The 17044-nt window shown below is 39.5% G+C and overlaps 1 pseudogene; it reads right to left on the bottom strand.

Moving 5' to 3' along the window:
- Window positions 1–76: 76 nt before the first annotated feature.
- Window positions 77–15966, bottom strand: LOC131363651 (eukaryotic translation initiation factor 4 gamma 3-like; annotated as a pseudogene).
- Window positions 15967–17044: the final 1078 nt, after the last annotated feature.

The following is a 17044-nucleotide window of genomic DNA, read 5'->3' as shown; positions in this document are numbered from 1 at the left end:
GGCAGAGACCATGGTGCGTCCTGCATGTTGTTGATGAGGCCAGTTGCTGATCAAAAAAGAAAGTTTTTATGCCATGAGGTTTTGTCTTGATGGACCACAGTCTTCTGCAGGAGGGGAGTGCCTTGAAAAGATGATGTGAAAGTCCTTAGGTGAAAATGATCAAAATGAAGGAGGCTGTGTTGTAGTGGATGTTGGAGTCTGGTGCAGCCATGCTTGTAGGCCATAGTGCATTGTGGGAAATGAAGTTTATCTCTTCACATACTAAGAACTGTTATCACATGACAGGTTTTATGAGTGATTCAACTTCTAAATCAAGTCTATGGAGCAAAAACAAGCCCATGGCCATACATTTCTACACACAATGTCACTAATGTTTCTGTCAATGATTCTTTTATTGTCAGATAACTGATTAAATATTATTGCTCAGCTCCTTGGCTCTCAGCTCCTTCTTTCTCAGCTTTTCCAGCTTCTCCTTCTTTCTTTAGCTCCTTCTTTCTGGGCTCCTCCCCAGCGTAAACTCCACTTTCTGCAAACAAAGAGCATTCGGAATCAGATGGAAATTTTGGTTGGATGAAGAAACTATTTATTATTTTGGGGGTTCAGTGTAAAAACAGACCATTGTCTGAGGGAAGCTCTAAATAAAAATCAGTAGGTAATTATAGACACAAGTTAAATACAATTTGTACAGAGATTATTTTCTCTTTTTAAGACCAACAAAACAAAGCAAACCAACACACACAGAATTTGACTTGCTGCAGAGGAGTCGAATTTCTTTCTTCGTGAGAGTTACACCGTGCTGAGTGCAGTGTTCAGCTGTGTGTGGGGAATAACACACACACACACACACACACACACACAGAGGTATATAAAAGCAGTCTTGTTACCTGCTCTGCCACAAACTTGTTGACATCCTCATCCTCAGGTAGGAAGTCCTTCCAGTTGAGTTCAGCATCAATCCACAAAGCACCAGCTTTATTGTGACCCTAAAAATAAAAGGAGTAAAAATTATAAACATTTACATTGACGTTCTAGACGCCTCACATGTTACTTTAGAGTGTAGAGTCAGCAGTAACCAGGGCAGTAGCAGAACTGATCATTTCATATGAGGTAGTAACTGCTCAGATATTTCAGATCTCAAACAGAGAGAGAGAGAGAGAGAGAAAGAGAGAGAGAGAGAGAGAGAGAGAGAGAGACACGTACCAGTCGGTTGAGGATGTGAACCAGCAGCACAGCAGCTTTTCCTATTGGCAGCAATGGCTTCGTCAGCTCTCTACACACACACACAGTGAGAGTTTATGTTAATTACCTACAAATATTACATTATCTGTTAGAAATAGTGGAAGCAGTACAGCAGCATGTGACTGTGTCTCTGACAGAAGAACAGTTCATCAAATCACAGACTTCTGCACAACCCTAAACCAGTATACAGTGTTATTACTGCCTGAATCTTAACCTCCAAACCTTCTGAAAGCTCTGCTTCCAGTTGCACTCTTCTGGATTTTGAAGATTATTCAATATTTGGGAACAGTGAGGGGTTTCTGAGGACATCTAGGTTTTGTGTCTGATGTGGCGTCTAGTGAACGCTTCTTCAGTGTAACTTATGTGAGCAGTTTAAACTCACGCAGGTCTCACGTACGCGCTGCTTCCTTCTCTAACAGAGCTATGATTAGTCGTGATGTACGAACTGTAACCGCCCCGTTTTTCAAAACACAGACTGAAATTCGTGTATTATTGTATCTTTTTTCACCTAAATCGGGTTCCTATTTCCAGAATGTGCTTATCCCTATCACACTGTGAAATGAAGGTTTTGCTGCTCGATAAACACCGTTACAGTAAGAAGTGTACCTGAAGAGCGGCCCCATGGGGATTCCTCCATCATGCAGCATGGGTGTGATGATCTCTGTCAGATACTGCCAGATGTGAGGAATGTCGATGGCCATGTCATCAGCCACCTCCAGAATCTCCCGAAGCCTGAAAAGACACACACACAATTTTATAGACGGTTCAAAGAGTCCACCATAAGATTTTTAGCCTCTAAATAAAAGTTTGCCTCTCAAAAGACAAATAACTCGATCGATAAAGTATTTATTTTTTGTGCCATAGTTCTGCATTGCAGAAGGACAATAACCTACATGTTGTGACATTGATGAGCTGCACTGCTTGGAAAAGTTGAAATCATTTTAACATAAGACGCGCGAGGGGCTGCAAAAGATGCGCACGCAACGGTCAAACACATTCGTATATCGCATATAGTGGCCCGGACACGTTGCACAAAACTGAGGTCATAATCCGAGCAGGGTGACGAGAGTGAAGAATATAAGGACACGTATCACGATGATATAAAAAAAAAAACTGACAAAGTCTATTGGGACATTTATCAGTAATGTAAAATAGCAGGGGTTTGTGATTAATGTCTGTGGAACCAACAGCGTTCTCCTGCTGGTCTGAGGAACACTCACCCTCTGAAGTACTGCTCAGGAGGTAAAATCCTGGTGCTGATCAGTTCATGCAGCAGAAGGCCCAGGCGCTCTCGGGCGACGGTGCTGCGTTCGAGCGTCAACTCCACGGCGTTACGTACGAAGACGAAGAGCACAGACGCACTGTTCAGCTCCTCTACACACTGCACTGCCTCCTACAGGACAGAGAGAGAAAGAGTTTGAACATAACACTTCTGGCTTTAAAGCGACTGCAGTACAGAATTTCACTTGCAGTCATTTTCACCTTCAGGTCGTTGATGTGCAGGTACTCCTCGATGATGGCGGTGGTTTTCTTCTCCACCTCCTCCTCACTCAGGGCCGGTTTGCAGATACCTTTTCTGTCCAGCCCCTGGTCCTGGGGAACTCTGCACTTAGAGTCCAATGAGGATGAGCAGGATGTGGATGAAGGTCCTGACTGATGAAGGACTGAGAATCGGTTCAGGGTGCACATGGCCGACTGTCCTGCATCAGGCTGTGACAATAAAATAAATAAAGAAATAAATACACACACACACACACACACCAAACTGACCTTAACCCACTTTATGGTCTATGAGCATTACGTTCATTTCAATTTCTCAAACAAACTCGTCATAAATTGATGGTTTTGTTGTTTTGCACTCAGGTGTTCAGTACCTCGGTGAGGCGGGGCGTGTCGATGGGCTGCTTCATGGTCCTGTTGGGTACCGCGTTCCAGCCCTCGTCCTGAGGGTGATTCATTTTGCCTCGTCTTTCTTGACACGAGTTTTTCTTGGACTGAAGCAGCTGCTGCACTTTAATCAGCTCTCTTTGTTCCTCCAGTTCTGCATCTTTATGGATCTGGTCAATGGTTTTAGGGCCCTGGTCACCTCGCCGGGGAACCCAGTTATTCTGTACACACGGAAAAGAGCAGGAGGATCAGAGGCAGAAGAATGTGAACAAACTCAAATCCTTCTGGCTCACTCGGATATCTGATCCACCATTATCTGGCTTGGATCTGGTCTGATAACGATCCTGCATGCGGATTCAGTGCCTCCTCTACTGTTTACACCATGTTTTTACACCCAGTATAACGTGAATTATTACACCCTTTCTTATGACACAACACAAAACAGCCCTAATCTTTTATAGAAACACTAAAGAAAAAGCTCTTCAAAACACCAGGTTAAAAATATGGCAAGTGGGGAAAGTGCTGCTCTGAGCATGGTCAACAAAATAAATGTGTTTGAACAACAAAAGTGCTTAAAAAAGTAGGACAATTAAAGGTAAAGTGATGAAGTGAGAGAGAGTCTCTTTTAAAATGTCTAAAGTCAAATAAAGAAAATGAAATGTACTTTTCTCAGGTCCAACACGTCCTGCAGCATGAAGCGGATCCTTGAAGATGTTTTTCTCTCCTTTACTATCTGCTCCATTTGTTGGAAGTACTGATCCATACAGGGCTATAAAACACACACACACACACACACACACACAATTAACACACTGCAGCAGTGCTGAAGTTAACATGACTAAAGAGAATTCAGCAGGGTTTGTGTGTGTGTGTGTGTGTGTGTGTGTGTGTGAGCACTAGTTACCTTTGACTCCTCGAGGTCCAGGTTCTTGCCGATGGTGGACAGGAGTCTGCAGAGAACCTCGAGGCTCTCCTCGTGGTTCTTCAGCAGCTTGACGATGCAGACGTGCATGATCTGCTCCTTCACCATCTTCAGCTTAAACAGCTCTCCGATGAATTTGATGTTGCCGAGGGAACGGCGGCGGGCTTCGTTTAGCCGCTGCTCAACTTCCTCCTGCAGGAAAACATCAGCGCTTAGTCACGGTGGTCACGCTGGTTACGACATTATCAGTGTAAGATTTACATACACAGCTTATTTTCTCCATGGTCTTAAACATGCTTTACATATAAAAGATCTGAAGAGTTCCTATAAATCCACATTGCGTAGTTAAAAGACGTGCGCGAGTGTGTGAGATAGAGAGATGGTGTGTGTGCAGCACCTCTGTGGCAGCATCCAGCTCCTTCTGCTTCTGCTGAAAGATCTCGTCATCGCCTTTGTCCTTCTCAAACTCTTTCTGGCAGCGATTCAGCAGCAGTCTGTGGAAACTCACAGTGGCTCCAGAGTTGTCAGAGGTGGGCACTTTCAGCTGGACAAAGGAGAAAAAAAGATGATTTAAAAACCAGACGATTATGTGCTTTTTTACTGTCACCAAACGTAAATGTCATTTTAAGCCAAAAGACACTTCGGTATATCGATGACAGCATCCTATCAAGTAACCTGCATAAAAATCAACACAGCCCTTTTGCATGTAGCTTTAGTTTTGCTGTTTTCCCCTTATGGGTAGAAATTTCTGGAAGACATGAACAGCTCTTGTGTATGTGTACAGATAGACAGATGAACAGCTCTTGTGTATGTATAGATAGATAGATGAACAGCTCTTGTGTATGTGTATAGATAGATAGATGAACAGCTCTTGTGTATGTGTATAGATAGATAGATGAACAGCTCTTGTGTATGTGTATAGATAGATAGATAGATGAACAGCTCTTGTGTATGTGTATAGATAGATAGATGAACAGCTCTTGTGTATGTGTATAGATAGATAGATGAACAGCTCTTGTGTATGTGTACAGATAGATAGATGAACAGCTCATGTGTATGTGTATAGACAGATAGATGAACAGCTCTTGTGTATGTGTATAGATAGATAGATGAACAGCTCTTGTGTATGTGTATAGATAGATAGATGAACAGCTCTTGTGTATGTGTATAGATAGATAGATGAACAGCTCTTGTGTATGTGTATAGACAGATAGATAGATGAACAGCTCTTGTGTATGTGTATAGATAGATAGATGAACAGCTCTTGTGTATGTGTATGTGTATGTGTATAGATAGATGAACAGCTCTTGTGTATTTATAGATACAGCTCTTGTGTATATAGATAGATGAACAGCTCTTGTGTATGTATAGATAGATAGATGAACAGCTCTTGTGTATGTGTATAGACAGATAGATGAACAGCTCTTGTGTATGTGTACAGATAGATAGATGAACAGCTCTTGTGTATGTATAGATAGATAGATGAACAGCTCTTGTGTATATAGATAGATGAACAGCTCTTGTGTATGTGTACAGATAGATAGATGAACAGCTCTTGTGTACGTGTACAGATAGATAGATGAACAGCTCTTGTGTATGTGTACAGATAGATAGATGAACAGCTCTTGTGTATGTGTACAGATAGATAGATGAACAGCTCTTGTGTATGTGTATAGATAGATAGATGAACAGCTCTTATGTATGTGTACAGATAGATAGATGAACAGCTCTTGTGTATGTGTACAGATAGATAGATGAACAGCTCTTGTGTATGTATAGATAGATAGATGAACAGCTCTTGTGTATGTGTATAGACAGATAGATGAACAGCTCTTGTGTATGTGTATAGATAGATAGATGAACAGCTCTTGTGTATGTGTATAGATAGATAGATGAACAGCTCTTGTGTATGTGTATAGACAGATAGATGAACAGCTCTTGTGTATGTGTATAGATAGATAGATGAACAGCTCTTGTGTATGTGTATAGATAGATAGATGAACAGCTCTTGTGTATGTGTATAGACAGATAGATGAACAGCTCTTGTGTATGTATAGATAGATAGATGAACAGCTCATGTGTATGTGTATAGACAGATAGATGAACAGCTCTTGTGTATGTGTACAGATAGATAGATGAACAGCTCTTGTGTATGTGTATAGATAGATAGATGAACAGCTCTTGTGTATGTGTATAGATAGATAGATGAACAGCTCTTGTGTATGTGTATAGATAGATAGATGAACAGCTCTTGTGTATGTGTATAGATAGATAGATGAACAGCTCTTGTGTATGTGTACAGATAGATAGATGAACAGCTCTTGTGTATGTATATAGATAGATAGATGAACAGCTCTTGTGTATGTGTATAGATAGATAGATGAACAGCTCTTGTGTATGTGTATAGATAGATAGATGAACAGCTCTTGTGTATGTGTATAGATAGATAGATGAACAGCTCTTGTGTATGTGTATAGATAGATAGATGAACAGCTCTTGTGTATGTGTACAGATAGATAGATGAACAGCTCTTGTGTATGTGTATAGATAGATAGATGAACAGCTCTTGTGTATATGTACAGATAGATAGATGAACAGCTCTTGTGTATATGTACAGATAGATAGATGAACAGCTCTTGTGTATGTGTATAGACAGATAGATGAACAGCTCTTGTGTATGTGCACAGATAGATAGATGAACAGCTCTTGTGTATGTATAGATAGATAGATGAACAGCTCTTGTGTATGTGTATAGATAGATAGATGAACAGCTCTTGTGTATGTGTATAGATAGATAGATGAACAGCTCTTGTGTATGTGTATAGATAGATAGATGAACAGCTCTTGTGTATGTATAGATAGATAGATGAACAGCTCTTGTGTATGTGTATAGATAGATAGATGAACAGCTCTTGTGTATGTGTACAGATAGATAGATGAACAGCTCTTGTGTATGTGTACAGATAGATAGATGAACAGCTCTTGTGTATGTGTATAGACAGATAGATGAACAGCTCTTGTGTATGTGTACAGATAGATAGATGAACAGCTCTTGTGTATGTGTATAGACAGATAGATGAACAGCTCTTGTGTATGTGTATAGATAGATAGATGAACAGCTCTTGTGTATGTGTACAGATAGATAGATGAACAGCTCTTGTGTCTGTATAGATAGATAGATGAACAGCTCTTGTGTATGTGTATAGACAGATAGATGAACAGCTCTTGTGTATGTACAGATAGATAGATGAACAGCTCTTGTGTATGTGTATAGACAGATAGATGAACAGCTCTTGTGTATGTGTACAGATAGATAGATGAACAGCTCTTGTGTATGTGTACAGATAGATAGATGAACAGCTCTTGTGTATGTGTACAGATTGATAGATGAACAGCTCTTGTGTATGTGTATAGACAGATAGATGAACAGCTCTTGTGTATGTATAGATAGATAGATGAACAGCTCTTGTGTATGTGTATAGACAGATAGATGAACAGCTCTTGTGTATGTGTACAGATAGATAGATGAACAGCTCTTGTGTATGTGTACAGATAGATAGATGAACAGCTCTTGTGTATGTGTATAGATAGATAGATGAACAGCTCTTGTGTATGTGTATAGATAGATAGATGAACAGCTCTTGTGTATGTGTATAGATAGATAGATGAACAGCTCTTGTGTATGTGTATAGATAGATAGATGAACAGCTCTTGTGTATGTATATAGATAGATAGATGAACAGCTCTTGTGTATGTGTATAGATAGATAGATGAACAGCTCTTGTGTATGTGTATAGATAGATAGATGAACAGCTCTTGTGTATGTATAGATAGATAGATGAACAGCTCTTGTGTATGTGTATAGATAGATAGATGAACAGCTCTTGTGTATGTGTATAGACAGATAGATGAACAGCTCTTGTGTATGTGTATAGACAGATAGATGAACAGCTCTTGTGTATGTGTATAGATAGATAGATGAACAGCTCTTGTGTATGTGTATAGATAGATAGATGAACAGCTCTTGTGTATGTGTATAGACAGATAGATGAACAGCTCTTGTGTATGTGTATAGACAGATAGATGAACAGCTCTTGTGTATGTGTATAGATAGATAGATGAACAGCTCTTGTGTATGTGTATAGATAGATAGATGAACAGCTCTTGTGTATGTGTATAGACAGATAGATGAACAGCTCTTGTGTATGTATAGATAGATAGATGAACAGCTCTTGTGTATGTGTATAGATAGATAGATGAACAGCTCTTGTGTATGTGTATAGACAGATAGATGAACAGCTCTTGTGTATGTGTACAGATAGATAGATGAACAGCTCTTGTGTATGTGTATAGACAGATAGATGAACAGCTCTTGTGTATGTGTACAGATAGATAGATGAACAGCTCTTGTGTATGTGTACAGATAGATAGATGAACAGCTCTTGTGTATGTGTATAGATAGATAGATGAACAGCTCTTGTGTATGTGTATAGATAGATAGATGAACAGCTCTTGTGTATGTATAGATAGATAGATGAACAGCTCTTGTGTATGTGTATAGATAGATAGATGAACAGCTCTTGTGTATGTATAGATAGATAGATGAACAGCTCTTGTGTATGTGTATAGACAGATAGATGAACAGCTCTTGTGTATGTATAGATAGATAGATGAACAGCTCTTGTGTATGTGTATAGATAGATAGATGAACAGCTCTTGTGTATGTGTATAGATAGATAGATGAACAGCTCTTGTGTATGTGTATAGACAGATAGATGAACAGCTCTTGTGTATGTATAGATAGATAGATGAACAGCTCTTGTGTATGTGTATAGACAGATAGATGAACAGCTCTTGTGTATGTGTATAGACAGATAGATGAACAGCTCTTGTGTATGTATAGATAGATAGATGAACAGCTCTTGTGTATGTGTATAGACAGATAGATGAACAGCTCTTGTGTATGTGTATAGATAGATAGATGAACAGCTCTTGTGTATGTGTACAGATAGATAGATGAACAGCTCTTGTGTATGTGTACAGATAGATAGATGAACAGCTCTTGTGTATGTGTACAGATAGATAGATGAACAGCTCTTGTGTATGTATAGATAGATAGATGAACAGCTCTTGTGTATGTGTACAGATAGATAGATGAACAGCTCTTGTGTATGTGTACAGATAGATAGATGAACAGCTCTTGTGTATGTGTATAGATAGATAGATGAACAGCTCTTGTGTATGTGTATAGACAGATAGATGAACAGCTCTTGTGTATGTGTATAGATAGATAGATGAACAGCTCTTGTGTATGTGTATAGATAGATAGATGAACAGCTCTTGTGTATGTGTATAGACAGATAGATGAACAGCTCTTGTGTATGTGTATAGATAGATAGATGAACAGCTCTTGTGTATGTGTACAGATAGATAGATGAACAGCTCTTGTGTATGTGTACAGATAGATAGATGAACAGCTCTTGTGTATGTGTACAGATAGATAGATGAACAGCTCTTGTGTATGTGTATAGACAGATAGATGAACAGCTCTTGTGTATGTGTACAGATAGATAGATGAACAGCTCTTGTGTATGTGTACAGATAGATAGATGAACAGCTCTTGTGTATGTGTATAGATAGATAGATGAACAGCTCTTGTGTATGTGTATAGATAGATAGATGAACAGCTCTTGTGTATGTGTATAGATAGATAGATGAACAGCTCTTGTGTATGTGTACAGATAGATAGATGAACAGCTCTTGTGTATGTGTATAGACAGATAGATGAACAGCTCTTGTGTATGTGTATAGATAGATAGATGAACAGCTCTTGTGTATGTGTACAGATAGATAGATGAACAGCTCTTGTGTATGTGTACAGATAGATAGATGAACAGCTCTTGTGTATGTGTATAGATAGATAGATGAACAGCTCTTGTGTATGTGTATAGATAGATAGATGAACAGCTCTTGTGTATGTGTATAGACAGATAGATGAACAGCTCTTGTGTATGTGTATAGATAGATAGATGAACAGCTCTTGTGTATGTGTATAGATAGATAGATGAACAGCTCTTGTGTATGTGTACAGATAGATAGATGAACAGCTCTTGTGTATGTGTATAGACAGATAGATGAACAGCTCTTGTGTATGTATAGATAGATAGATGAACAGCTCTTGTGTATGTGTATAGACAGATAGATGAACAGCTCTTGTGTATGTGTATAGATAGATAGATGAACAGCTCTTGTGTATGTGTATAGATAGATAGATGAACAGCTCTTGTGTATGTGTATAGATAGATAGATGAACAGCTCTTGTGTATGTGTATAGATAGATAGATGAACAGCTCTTGTGTATGTGTATAGATAGATAGATGAACAGCTCTTGTGTATGTGTATAGATAGATAGATGAACAGCTCTTGTGTATGTGTATAGATAGATAGATGAACAGCTCTTGTGTATGTATAGATAGATAGATGAACAGCTCTTGTGTATGTGTATAGATAGATAGATGAACAGCTCTTGTGTATATGTATAGATAGATAGATGAACAGCTCTTGTGTATGTGTATAGATAGATAGATGAACAGCTCTTGTGTATGTGTATAGATAGATAGATGAACAGCTCTTGTGTATGTGTATAGATAGATAGATGAACAGCTCTTGTGTATGTGTATAGACAGATAGATGAACAGCTCTTGTGTATGTGTATAGACAGATAGATGAACAGCTCTTGTGTATGTGTATAGATAGATAGATGAACAGCTCTTGTGTATGTGTATAGATAGATAGATGAACAGCTCTTGTGTATGTGTATAGATAGATAGATGAACAGCTCTTGTGTATGTGTATAGATAGATAGATGAACAGCTCTTGTGTATGTGTATAGATAGATAGATGAACAGCTCTTGTGTATGTGTATAGATAGATAGATGAACAGCTCTTGTGTATGTGTATAGATAGATAGATGAACAGCTCTTGTGTATGTGTATAGATAGATAGATGAACAGCTCTTGTGTATGTGTATAGACAGATAGATGAACAGCTCTTGTGTATGTGTATAGATAGATAGATGAACAGCTCTTGTGTATGTATAGATAGATAGATGAACAGCTCTTGTGTATGTGTATAGATAGATAGATGAACAGCTCTTGTGTATGTGTATAGACAGATAGATGAACAGCTCTTGTGTATGTATAGATAGATAGATGAACAGCTCTTGTGTATGTGTATAGATAGATAGATGAACAGCTCTTGTGTATGTGTACAGATAGATAGATGAACAGCTCTTGTGTATGTGTACAGATAGATAGATGAACAGCTCTTGTGTATGTGTATAGATAGATAGATGAACAGCTCTTGTGTATGTGTATAGATAGATAGATGAACAGCTCTTGTGTATGTGTATAGATAGATAGATGAACAGCTCTTGTGTATGTGTATAGATAGATAGATGAACAGCTCTTGTGTATGTATAGATAGATAGATGAACAGCTCTTGTGTATGTATAGATAGATAGATGAACAGCTCTTGTGTATGTGTATAGATAAATAGATGAACAGCTCTTGTGTATGTGTATAGACAGATAGATAGATGAACAGCTCTTGTGTATGTGTATAGATAGATAGATGAACAGCTCTTGTGTATGTGTATAGACAGATAGATAGATGAACAGCTCTTGTGTATGTGTATAGATAGATAGTTGAACAGCTCTTGTGTATGTGTATAGATAGATAGATGAACAGCTCTTGTGTATGTGTATAGACAGATAGATAGATGAACAGCTCTTGTGTATGTGTATAGACAGATAGATGAACAGCTCTTGTGTATGTATAGATAGATAGATGAACAGCTCTTGTGTATGTGTATAGATAGATAGATGAACAGCTCTTGTGTATGTGTATAGACAGATAGATGAACAGCTCTTGTGTATGTGTATAGATAGATAGATGAACAGCTCTTGTGTATGTGTATAGATAGATAGATGAACAGCTCTTGTGTATGTGTATAGATAGATAGATGAACAGCTCTTGTGTATGTGTATAGATAGATAGATGAACAGCTCTTGTGTATGTGTATAGATAGATAGATGAACAGCTCTTGTGTATGTGTATAGATAGATAGATGAACAGCTCTTGTGTATGTATAGATAGATAGATGAACAGCTCTTGTGTATGTGTATAGATAGATAGATGAACAGCTCTTGTGTATGTATAGATAGATAGATGAACAGCTCTTGTGTATGTATAGATAAATAGATGAACAGCTCTTGTGTATGTACAGATAGATAGATGAACAGCTCTTGTGTATGTATAGATAGATAGATGAACAGCTCTTGTGTATGTGTATAGATAGATAGATGAACAGCTCTTGTGTATGTATAGATAGATAGATGAACAGCTCTTGTGTATGTGTATAGATAGATAGATGAACAGCTCTTGTGTATGTATAGATAGATAGATGAACAGCTCTTGTGTATGTGTATAGATAGATAGATGAACAGCTCTTGTGTATGTGTATAGATAGATAGATGAACAGCTCTTGTGTATGTGTATAGATAGATAGATGAACAGCTCTTGTGTATGTGTATAGATAGATAGATGAACAGCTCTTGTGTATGTGTATAGATAGATAGATGAACAGCTCTTGTGTATGTGTATAGATAGATAGATGAACAGCTCTTGTGTATGTGTATAGATAGATAGATGAACAGCTCTTGTGTATGTATAGATAGATAGATGAACAGCTCTTGTGTATGTGTATAGATAGATAGATGAACAGCTCTTGTGTATGTATAGATAGATAGATGAACAGCTCTTGTGTATGTGTATAGATAGATAGATGAACAGCTCTTGTGTATGTATAGATAGATAGATGAACAGCTCTTGTGTATGTGTATAGATAGATAGATGAACAGCTCTTGTGTATGTGTATAGATAGATAGATGAACAGCTCTTGTGTATGTGTATAGATAGATAGATGAACAGCTCTTGTGTATGTGTATAGATAGATAGATGAACAGCTCTTGTGTATGTATAGATAGATAGATGAACAGCTCTTGTGTATGTGTAGAATAAAGTGTAGGTTTTGACATGACCGATAAATGTGGACCGAGAGGCTGGGTGTGGCGACTCACCCCCACAAAGCAGCGGCACATGTTGGCATAAGTGACTGAGAAGTTGGGTTCAGAAATGGCTTTTTCGAAGATGAGGTCCACGACGCCTTTAAGTCTCTCCTCCGTGTCGATGGTCAGCTCCATGAACCGTTTCATGAGCTGCTGGAACATCTCCGGCGTCAGTTTATTCAAGATACTGCGCACTCTCTTGAAGAGCTCCTGGGTCTTGACCATTTCCTGGTCATCCTTGTTGCCGCGGGACTTCTTCGCCGCCGGCTTCCAGGCTTTCTCAGCCTTGTCCAGTTGCACGTCATCGTTCAGAGACACGCGGGTGATGATCTTGTTTGGCTTTTTAAGATCACACTGCTGAGAGACGACAAAAACAATTGAAAGGTTTATTTAAAACTGAAAGGCTGTGACTTCGTCAACTGCTTGGCTTATACTTTTAATTAATGCACCAAATAAAAGACTGATCAACTCTCAGATACTCAAGACTTTAATGTTACAATTAATAAAACTATCTGGTGTTTTGAAGTTCCTTTTGTGAGACTTACAGGTCCTCGACCTGCTCCAGGGCAATAAAAAGTGATATATTAGCCTGACACTTCATACTGAGTAAATCACTGTGCTCCTACAGAGCGTCATGTCACTAACGGTCATGTTTACCTTGTCTAGAACGACGCCGGGGATGTCTGGAAAACCCTCGGGTCTGCGCATGCTGGCACTGACGAACCGTAAACGCAGCAGGAATTCCCGATCGTACTTCTTCCTCTCTTTTTGGTTACTAGGAGTGGCAGCGGGATGAAGCTCTGAGGGCTGGACCTCAACAGGAGCAAGCTCAAGAGTGTTGTTTGGCTCAGCCTTCTTTGGGGGTGTGGTTTGTAGAGGGGCAGGAGCCTCCACAATGTCACCCCCTGTAAGTTCCAGGTGGTCAGACAAGACATCACCAAAAATGATGTTGGCTTTCTTTGCCTTCTCTTTTTCTTCTTCGGTCATGAAGAATCTGACCGGCTCCCTGGACTTTTTCTGTGATCGGGTCTGAGGGAAAACACACACTGGATCAATGTAATGTTCATCATAATGTATCTAAACTGAAATAAAGTAATATTACACACAACACCACTAAAACAGCTGGAGTACACTGTGAAATTGTCCAGCTCAGTATTCACCTCTGAAGCAGGGGCAGTGTTTGGCTCCGCCTCCTTTGGGGGTGTGGTTTGTACAGGGGCAGGAGCCTCCACAATGTCACCCCCTGTAAGTTCCAGGTGGTCAGACAAGACATCACCAAAAACGATGTTTGCTTTCTTTGCCTCCTCTTTTTCTTCTTCCGTCAGGGGAATGAAGAATCTGACCGGTTCCCTGGTCTTTTTCTGTGATCGGGTCTGAGGGAAAACACACACTGGATCAATGTAATGTTCATCATAATGTATCTAAACTGAAATAATATAACACACAACACCACTAAATCAGCTGGAGTACACTGTGAAATTGTCCAGCTCAGTATTCACCTCTGAAGCAGGGACAATGTTCGGCTCCGCCTCCTTTGGGGATGTGGCTTGTAGATGGACAGGAGCCTCCACAATGTCACCCCCTGTAAGTGTCAGGTGGTCGGACAACAAAGCACCAAAAACGATGTTGGCTTTCTTGGCCTCCTCTTTTTCTTCTTCCGTCAGGGGAATGAAGAATCTGACCGGTTCCCTGGTCTTTTTCTGTGATCGGGTCTGAGGGAAAACACACACTGGATCAATGTAATGTTCATCATAATGTATCTAAACTGAAATAATATAACACATAACACCACTAAATCAGCTGGAGTACACTGTGAAATTGTCCAGCTCAGTATTCACCTCTGAAGCAGCGGCAGTGTTTGGCTCCACCTCCTTTGGGGGTGTGGTTTGTAGAGGGGCAGGAGCCTCCACAATGTCACCCCCTGTAAGTGTCAGGTGGTCGGACAAGACATCACCAAAAACGATGTTGGCTTTCTTTGCCTCCTCTTTTTCTTCTTCCGTCAGGGGAATGAAGAATCTGACCGGTTCCCTGGTCTTTTTCTGTGATCGGGTCTGAGGGAAAACACACACTGGATCAATGTAATGTTCATCATAATGTATCTAAACTGAAATAAAGTAATATTACACACAACACCACTAAATCAGCTGGATTTGTTTCTTTCTTCCTGTGTAGTAGTATTTTTGTAGTACACTGTGAAATTGTCCAGCTCAGTATTCACCTCTGAAGCAGGGGCAGTGTTCGGCTCCGCCTCCTTTGGGGGTGTGGTTCTCGGGGGTACAGGATCCTTCACAGCGATGCTGCATTCAGGCCTTTTAGGAGGTGTCGTCAGTAAAGCCGACATTTTTACTCCATAGAGCTCGGCCATCATGTCTCGATCGCAGTCATCTGGGTCCGTGATTATAATCTGTAAGGAATTAGGATAAATACTTGATTCGTGAGCACAGAATGACTGTAATAAAACCAGCCAGATGTCTGCTATTCTAGCAGAACTTTATTTGATTCATTACCAGTTTGCGCTCCCTTTTCGGCAGAAGATGATGACCTTCATACAGAGGATGTAAGGTTGGATAAAACACTCCAGCTGAAAAAAAAAAAACAGACCCAACATGTAATTAATAACACCTCAGGCCCTGTCCCGAATCAGAAAAAGTTCAGCCCTATACATAATAAATTCATATTTTACCCATGTAATAGTTTTTAATAATGATAATAATAATAATAAAAAAACATTACCACTCATGAAGCCAGCACTTCTGTCCTGACCTTCCATAGGACTGGTCATTTCCGGCATCTGCCGGAAAAAAGTGCACAGTTCAATTAACTATTTTTTCTACACTATTTATTCAAGTGTTTGTGCAAAAGTGACGTGTAGTTCACGATGGAGTCGACTCCTTCAATTAGTTCATAAAAGAATCGATTCAATGAACCGACTCGCCCGTGAGCCTCACGGAGGATTAGCGATCTAAAGCGATAGCTGAAGCAAAAGCAGTAAGTAAATAAAGTTTTCTCACGGCACAGTTGTGGTGACAAGCATCGTCTCTTAGACAGCGCATTACCATTTTTAATCATAAAACGGTTTATAACTCATTATACTGACTTATAAATCTCCACAGGGTTTAGCTAGGCTAACATTACCGAGTGCTAACATTACACTCATTTATAAACGTACATGAACTACAGGAGTGTTAACGGAGCTAATGAGCTAACAAAGTAACGACAATTAGCTTTCCGTAAGCGAGTCTCGTTATTTATGAATATTAAAAGGGGTGAAGTTAATTTCCTGAAAACAGTCAAGAACATTAAGAAAACGCTAATGTTCTGTTTTATTTAAAAGACCAGTTGTTGTTAAAATACCTTTTTACACAAGCAGAAGTTGAAGTTTCTCTTGCTCGCCGGTTTTCTGACAAAATGATCTATTTGTCGCTGGTTTTTTAACAAAATGATCTCTTGTCGCTGGTTTTGTGACAAAATGATCTATTTGTTGCTGTTTTTTAACAAAATTATCGCTTTCTCGCGGTTTTTTAAAATAAAATGATCTTTTGGTTTTCGCACTCAAACTTGCGTCTTGCTTCGTCGCTGTTAGTCGATGTTGTGTTTAATCTTTGCCATGACAACCGAGGCGTCTGTTCTTAATGACGTATGATTTGATTCTGATTTCGGTTCCAACTAACCCCCCCATCGCCCCCCCTCCATCTCAACCCCCCCTCCAGTTCCAGCTCACCCCCCCCTTAAACACTAGAATTGGTTATACCGTGTCTCATCAAGCACAAAGTGACTGACCCGATGCTTCATATGAAGATTGTCCACAGAAAACTGTAGAGAAAAACATCCCAAGAACAGAATCAAGAGCATAATCACTCCTAGCATTC

Source organism: Hemibagrus wyckioides, linkage group LG13 (assembly GCF_019097595.1).
Source record: "Hemibagrus wyckioides isolate EC202008001 linkage group LG13, SWU_Hwy_1.0, whole genome shotgun sequence".
Classification (NCBI taxonomy): Eukaryota; Metazoa; Chordata; class Actinopteri; order Siluriformes; family Bagridae; genus Hemibagrus; species Hemibagrus wyckioides.
Note: the sequence above shows the minus strand (reverse complement) of the source record. Positions and strands in the feature narration are given on the sequence as shown.